This window comes from Rhagoletis pomonella, unplaced genomic scaffold, assembly GCF_013731165.1.
Source record: "Rhagoletis pomonella isolate Grant_MI unplaced genomic scaffold, Rhpom_1.0 Rhpom_scaffold_00005, whole genome shotgun sequence".
In the NCBI taxonomy this organism is placed as follows: Eukaryota; Metazoa; Arthropoda; class Insecta; order Diptera; family Tephritidae; genus Rhagoletis; species Rhagoletis pomonella.
The window spans coordinates 29,221,827-29,229,282 of record NW_023458559.1 but is presented as its reverse complement, the minus strand read 5'-3'; positions in this window follow the sequence as shown (position 1 = coordinate 29,229,282).

Here is a 7,456-nt window from a genome sequence, read left to right as displayed (position 1 = left end):
GAAGGTAATGCTGCGGGTAAGGGCTTACGGCCAATAACATGCCCATGTTAAAATAAAGCCTTCTTGAAGCGAAAGAGTAATCGATCCCCATCGTCTAATTCGATTCCATTTTATTTTCTATGGTAATCGTGTCTTATGCTGGCCGCGGCGCTTTGATAAAATAATTTTTTTTTTTGAAATCTTTATAAAGCGGGTAGTTATAAATTTGTTTGCTTTGCCTGACATATCTACGTTGCGCGAATGCAACATACGAGTACTCGTGTGCATACTTTGTGCAAACACACACATAATATTTACTTTTATTTGCCGACCGGAGATTGGCTTAACGCGAGTACCAGTGAAAATGTAATAAATAGAAATCATAAAGTTTCAACTTTCGTGAATATTAATAAATAAGCAACGAATTTTGTTGAATAAATAAGAAAAATGGGATAAAATTCAAGGTAGCTTACACGCGTCTACACATAAATGCTCAGGCGTTGAGAAAAGGAGGCTCTGCCTGCCTGGCGTTGCAATCATCAGCGCTGCTGTGCAGTGCAATACCAAGCGAGTCGATTGAGCTCCTCTGAGTGCAGCACGTCTCACTTGGAGGGGTAGTTTTTTTTTTTTTTTTTTTTTTTGTTGGACTCGTGACGTCCGTCTCCTACTGAATTGAGTCATTTGCTGGAAAATGCGACCCCAACGAGGCGCTACTCAAATCAGCAACGGACCGGCAAGCACACAGCTTCAACCTGCTGCCAGTGAGTGAAGTGTAGACGAAAGGTTGAAGTGGCAACTGAAGTTCCTTGGTTCGCGGTCAGTTCGTTGACTCAAGTGTTTGTTCACATTTACTGCGAATTGTGGGCATTGGCGCTCCTCAGTGTATGTGAATACATATATGAATACAGACAGCAACTACTTTTGCTTACTACAAAAAGGGACAGCGAACGTATTCGTGGAGGTAAGGAAAATGTAGAATTTTAAAATGAATTCCTTAATGAACGTCAAATGGCGATTGTAGTAAATATTGTAAACTTTTTGATATAAAAAAATGGAAATGAAAGTATGCTTTGAGCAGAGTTTGAGGTCATAAAAAGACTCGTCCCTGGCGAGCCCGAAAAATTGCCAAAATTTAAATTTCTTCTTCATTTATGACTAGGATTCAAAACGGGATGATATTTTTGACTATACAACTGTGTGAGATCCCGTCGGACTACCGCAACTCTTTGAAAGTGTTATGGGTGGAACATAAACCTAGTAGATATTTTGAACAGCCATGATAGTTCCTAACCTTGACGGTACGTGATATTATCAACTTCCCTAATAAAATCTAACAGCTTCTAGGTAAACGAATTCCTGATATTAATTGCATCGACTGGTCAAGCAGTAAATTATTGCGGTCTTAGTCTGGCCAACGCCCGACAATCACACATATTGTGATCTGACGGTTCCTCCTCTTCAAAACAAGGACGGTAATCCGTCTCTGTAAATAGGCCAATCTAGTTCATGTGCGAGCGCAGCTGATTATGAGCAGTTAAGTAACTAGAAAGCAACTTGATGTCGGCTCTGTTCAAAAGATATACATCTTTCCTACAAAAAGGATAACCACAAAGTCTAGCCTGTCTAAGACTCTCTACCTCTTCCCAGTACTGACAGCGTTCTGAGTTTACACATGCTTCGATTACGAGTATCGAGGGGGATCAAAAGATTACACAAAACGTATTTGGTCTTACAAGTACAAACGATAAGCCTTCCCTAGCCAATGCGTCAGCGAACTCGTTACCGATGACCCCGTAGTGTTCTGGTACCCAGCGTAATTATACGGTACCCCTTCCTCCCAAGATGTAGATTGCTAAATCACTGCTCGACGAGCGTTAAAAATATACTGTTAAAGGCGCAGTTCAAATCCCTTTCAAGGTTCAATCTGGCACAAATTAAGATTGTGAAAAAAGTGGACCAAATGCCCCATCCAATTGAGCTGAACCATTTGACCAGACCTCCAGGTATGGAATTTTGGCCTGGAATTTTCTTCAAAAGCAGATTTAGCATGGAGCCCGAGACCTTGCAAATTCCTAGACCTGGTATTTAGCCCTAAATAACTTGCATTTGCAAATTCCTCGAAGCGGCTACTGCTTTGAAAAAATATGGAGTGAAGTCCAACCCAGGAGCGACTCTAAGGCCGTGGTTGAGAATATTTTCATTGATCCTGTAACCGATAGTAGAGCCAACCTCTGCAGTTTCTCAATACGTATTGTAGGGCGGTTTAGCCAATTTATAGATTTAGAGTTCGATCAAAATGTCCTCGACAGACCAACATGCCCCGGGTGCCTTTAAATACTTTGAGTTTTGCCTAGGTGGGAATTCCAACTTACTCTTGAAAGCTCTTTACTGTCTTTCAAAAGACTAGTTGAAAGATCTGCTAAAGAAGATATCTTAGCGTTTTTCTGCTAGCAATAAGTTTTCTTAAAACTGAATGAAATTAAAAAAAAAAATATTTATATATATATAAAAAATGAAAATTAAAAGAAAGTTAGTGGAAACCAAATTAAGTTAAAAAAATAAATAAAATCAGATTCTGAAAATTAAATGATATTGAAAAAATATTTTTCCTTAAAAAAAATACTTAAAACTTATTTGCTGGAACTCGAGCATAATATTATCATAGTTTAAAAATAATAAAATCTAAAAATCAGGTTTAAGAAAGAAAAAAAATCTAAAAAAAAAATTAATTAAATTACAAATAATTTTTCTTTAAAAAATTAAATTAAAAATATGCGTAAAAGAAGTATCCAAAAATTAATCTAAAAATTTTACTATATCAGATTACTGTATTTGAAAAAATGTATACATTTACAGAATACACAGATAGAGGAGATACATATATTGATGAAAACCCATATCTAATCAATCAGAGGTATGGAAGATATACCTTATATAGCACCAATCTAAGTGATTTTCACTGCTGCGGGATCGGTATGTAAACCGGTAACACAATTTAATGGGTTTAGACTCCTACATAAAGGCGATATATCGTAATAACTGGTATCTGAACAATCAGAGGTTTCAGAGATAAAGCTTATACAGCATAGATTTTGACGATTTTCTCAGTAGACTTTGTATTATTATTTATAGAATAGCTTACGAAATTTATCTGTTTTAGCAGTCCAAATAAAGGAGTTTTACAGTAAAACCCCATATCTGAACAATCAGTTGTATGGAGGATATAAATAGGTTACAGTGACCCGATCTTTGTTAATTTCACTGTAAACTTTCTGTTGGTAATTAGTGAAAATATTGCGAAATTTCATGATTCTAGCTGCATATATGGAGAAGTTGTAACAAAGAATCTCGAATCTGAACAATCAGTTGTATGGAGGCTATAGGTTATAGTGACCCGATCTTCGCCATTTTCACTGTAAGTTTGTTTTTGATAACGGGTGGAAATATTGCGAAATGTCATGTTCCCAGCTGCATAAATGGAGGAGTTATAACGAAAATTCTCATAACTGAACAATCAGTTGTATGGGAGATATATGTTATAGTGACCCGATCTTTGTTATTTTCACTATAAGTATTCTGTTAATAATTAGTTAAAACGAGGCGAATTTTCATGTTCCTAGCTGCATAAATGGAGAAGTAATCGCAAAAAATCTCATATCTGAACAATCAGTTGTATGGAGGCTATAGGTTATAGCGACCCGATCTTCGCCATTTTCGCCGAAAGTATTCTTTTGATAATGAGTGACAACAGTGCCAAATTTACATGTTCCTAGCTACTTATATGGAGGAGTTATAACGAAAAAACTTATATCTGAACAATCAGTTGTATGGGAGCTATAGATTATAGTGACCCGATCTTTGTAATTTTCACTTTAAGTTTTCTGTTGATAATGGGTGGAAGTATTGCAAAATTGCATGTTCCTAGCTGCATAAATGGAGAAGTTATAACGAAAAATCTCATATCTGAACAATCAGTTGTATGGTAGCTATATGTTATAGTAGTCCGATTCTTCCGGTTCCGACAAATGATTAATAAATTATAAAAATACACCTAAGTACCAAATTTCATCCGGATATCTCGAAAACTGAGAGACTAGATTGCATACAAATAGACGGACAGACAGACAGACAGACAGACAGACAGACAGACAGACGGACATGGCTAAATCGACTCAGTTCGACGTTCTGATCATTTCACTGATCGGTCACTGCTTTTGGTCAGCGCGAGCAAAATGATATTCATATCCATTTTGGAAAGTGCTTAAGGGCTTCCTGTCAAAAGCGTTTTTCGCCATGAAAGTTGGAAAGGGACCTTTGTTTAGTAAGACTTTCGTACCAGATTAAATAAAATCTTTCAACCTATCTTGCCTACTGTCTTACAAAAGACTTGCAGCTATCTTCGCCAAAATTGCACTGTTTGTCGTGGGTAATTCAAAACGTTTTGACTTCGTCACCGTATTCAAGCATTATTTATACAAGGGTAACCAAACTAAGTTTCGGCTAATGCCTTCTTGTAAAAGGTACCAGAAAAGCTCTAAGCCAACGTAAATAGTTCTAATAACTCAATTCCTAGCCCTTTGAATGGAACTTTAGTACTCATAAAATTAAACATTTTAGTAAGCGTTATTCGTCTATTTTAGGGCTGTGCGATTATTCGATTACTCGAGCAAGTTGGTTAATCAGTTATTCGGTTAATCAGTTACTCGAGTAATCAAGATTTTGATTAGAGGTGGTTTGATTGAAGGTGGTTTTCAAAGCATGATAAAAGCATAGTAAGGTAAAACCGTTCTCTCAATGCGTTGGCCATGATTTTTTTTTGAAGTTTGCCAACATTTTAAAATCGTATAATTGAGAGTAAAAAAAGGGAATTGTTCAAAGTTGTTGTTGTTTGAGATTGAAAATGAGAATGTGTGTGGGAGTTTTTGTGTAAAATTTTAAAATTAAATTGCTTGCAAACGTCAAGAATTTGAAAAATTCCTCTCAGCGGTTCTACCTTCCTATTTTTTTATCATGTTTCAAAGTATCTAGGAACTTCAACTATTTCATATGTAAAGAGTACTTTGAAATGTTGATTACTCATTTTACTCATAATTTGATTAATCATAAAGCAAATTACTCAAACATTTTTTTTGAATAATAATAATAATAGATTGGCGCTTACACATACTATGTTAGTGTTTGGCCGAGCATCTGCTCCGATTTGTGACGTGCGCCTTGATGTTGTCACACAAAGCGGAGGGACCTACAGTTTTACGCCGACTCCGAACGGCGATTTTATTTTTATGAGAAGCTGTTTTCCATGGCAGAAATGCACTCGGAGGTTTGCCATTGCCTGCCGAGGGACGATCGCTTTTTGTTTTTGGTTAATCAAAAATCTCGATTACTCGAGACACTGAACTTTTGAGTAATCATAATGTCCAATTAATCGTATAACTGAGTTATTTACTTTATGATTAATTGAAATTTTGAATAATCACTAATCTATTTATTTAATGTTCATGGATAATGTTTGGCCGCGCTCCCACCAGAAACTATGTTCACGCCGCCACTGTTTTCGTAACTGCATATTTATCGTCGAAAAACAACTGTCAATTATCTCATCTCAACATTTCCCCTACTAACTGTTTTCTTCGCTGCTAGTCAACTCATCGAATTAAAAACAAGAACAAAGGTCTTTACGCATTGCATTCGTAACATGCTTCCTATGCTCACACTGGAAAGCTCTCACCACCACCAACACCACCTGCTTCGTTTTAGTCGTCGTCGCTGCTAGCATAGCTCCAGCTAAAACCACTCAATTCATTGGATCGCAGACCACCGGACAAATTACACACTTCGCTTCGTACATATAGTTCAAAATTTATTATTTTCTTACTTAGCAAATACAAGCGCTAATATTTAAAGTTAATAAAATTGAATTTTAAAAATTATAAATTAATATCGAATTACTTGTTTTCGTTATTAAAAAGCCACGGAAAACGCTCCGCGCGCTACACCAGAAGGTCCTTCGAGCCGGATTTTCAGCTTAATTTTTTCTTCGAAAAGGAATAAAACACGTGATAATGCTCGGTCATTTGGATAACATCACATTGGACATGGACCAAACTCCTCCAAATCAAGACACTGGTGCGAGTAACATCCGAGTAAAGGTTATGCAACGAGAACATTTGTGGAGTCGCCTTCAAAGTACACGCAATGAAATCTCCGAATTCCCCAATATGTCCGAGTCAGAGTTGAAGGTCAAAGCGGACATGTTAGAGCGACAGTACAACACTTTCAAAAAAATACAGTCCGCGTTAGAAGAATTAGACGAGTCGCAGTTTGGCTTCAATCATCGAGTAGAATTTGAATCGGCGTATTTCACCATAAAAAGCGCAATCACCAGTAGACTAGCGGCGCCAAATTTTGATCACCTAAGCAGCACCCGCATTAACTCTTCGAAAATTCATCGCAAATTAAACCTGCCAAAATTACAACTATCTAAATTTAGTGGGCGCCACACAGACTGGTTAGATTTTTATAATATGTTCCTCGCATTGGTTCATAATAATGCTGATTTAACTGACATCGAGAGATTTCAGTATTTGCGCTCATGTCTCACAGACGGCGCGGCACGGCTAATTCAGTCATTAGAAGTTACACCAGCCAATTATCAAAGGGCGATTGATCACACCGTGGGTAGATTTGACAACAAGCGGTTTATATTTCAATCGCATTTATCAACAATTTTTGATGTGCAAAAGGTCACCAAGCCGAGTGTGTCAAGTCTACGCGAATTCATCGATAGCATTAATGCTAATCTGCGCGCCATGCAATCGCTGGCGACCACCATTCAAATTGCTGATGGAATAATTCTTCACCTGGTAACGTCTAAGCTAGACGAAAATACGCGAAGCAAATGGGAAGAAGAAGTGGCTGCTAAATTTGATCGAAAGTCAGTAACCACCTTGCAGCTTCCAACATGGAACGATTTGGCAGATTTTCTCGAACGCCGATGCCAAACGTTCAATATCATCGAAGCCAATCAATCAAGCTCAGATGGTTCCGCCAGTCACAAAAATCCTACATCGAAACCATATTCATCGAAACAGCTCTCTTTCACCACCACAACTGCATCGTCGAAATGTCCACTTTGTGAAACAAGGCCATATCATAATGCATTCAATTGTGTGAAGTTCATGAAAATTGATCCTCTTCAGCGGTACAATTTGATTAAACGGTTAAAATTATGTCTCAAATGCTTTGGTTTTAACCACTCGTCGAATCAATGCCCATCACTTCGTCGGTGCCAGCACTGTCGTGCGAGCCACCACACCTTGCTGCATCGCACATATGGTAGCAAGGCAGACGACAACAACAAAATGGAAGATGGGAAGGCTGAGAAGTCAACAACGCTACAGGCTGGTATCGTTACAGGTGAAGTCATTCTCGCTACAGCTCTAGTTCGTTTATGTAACACTGCGGGAAGCTCTCTCAT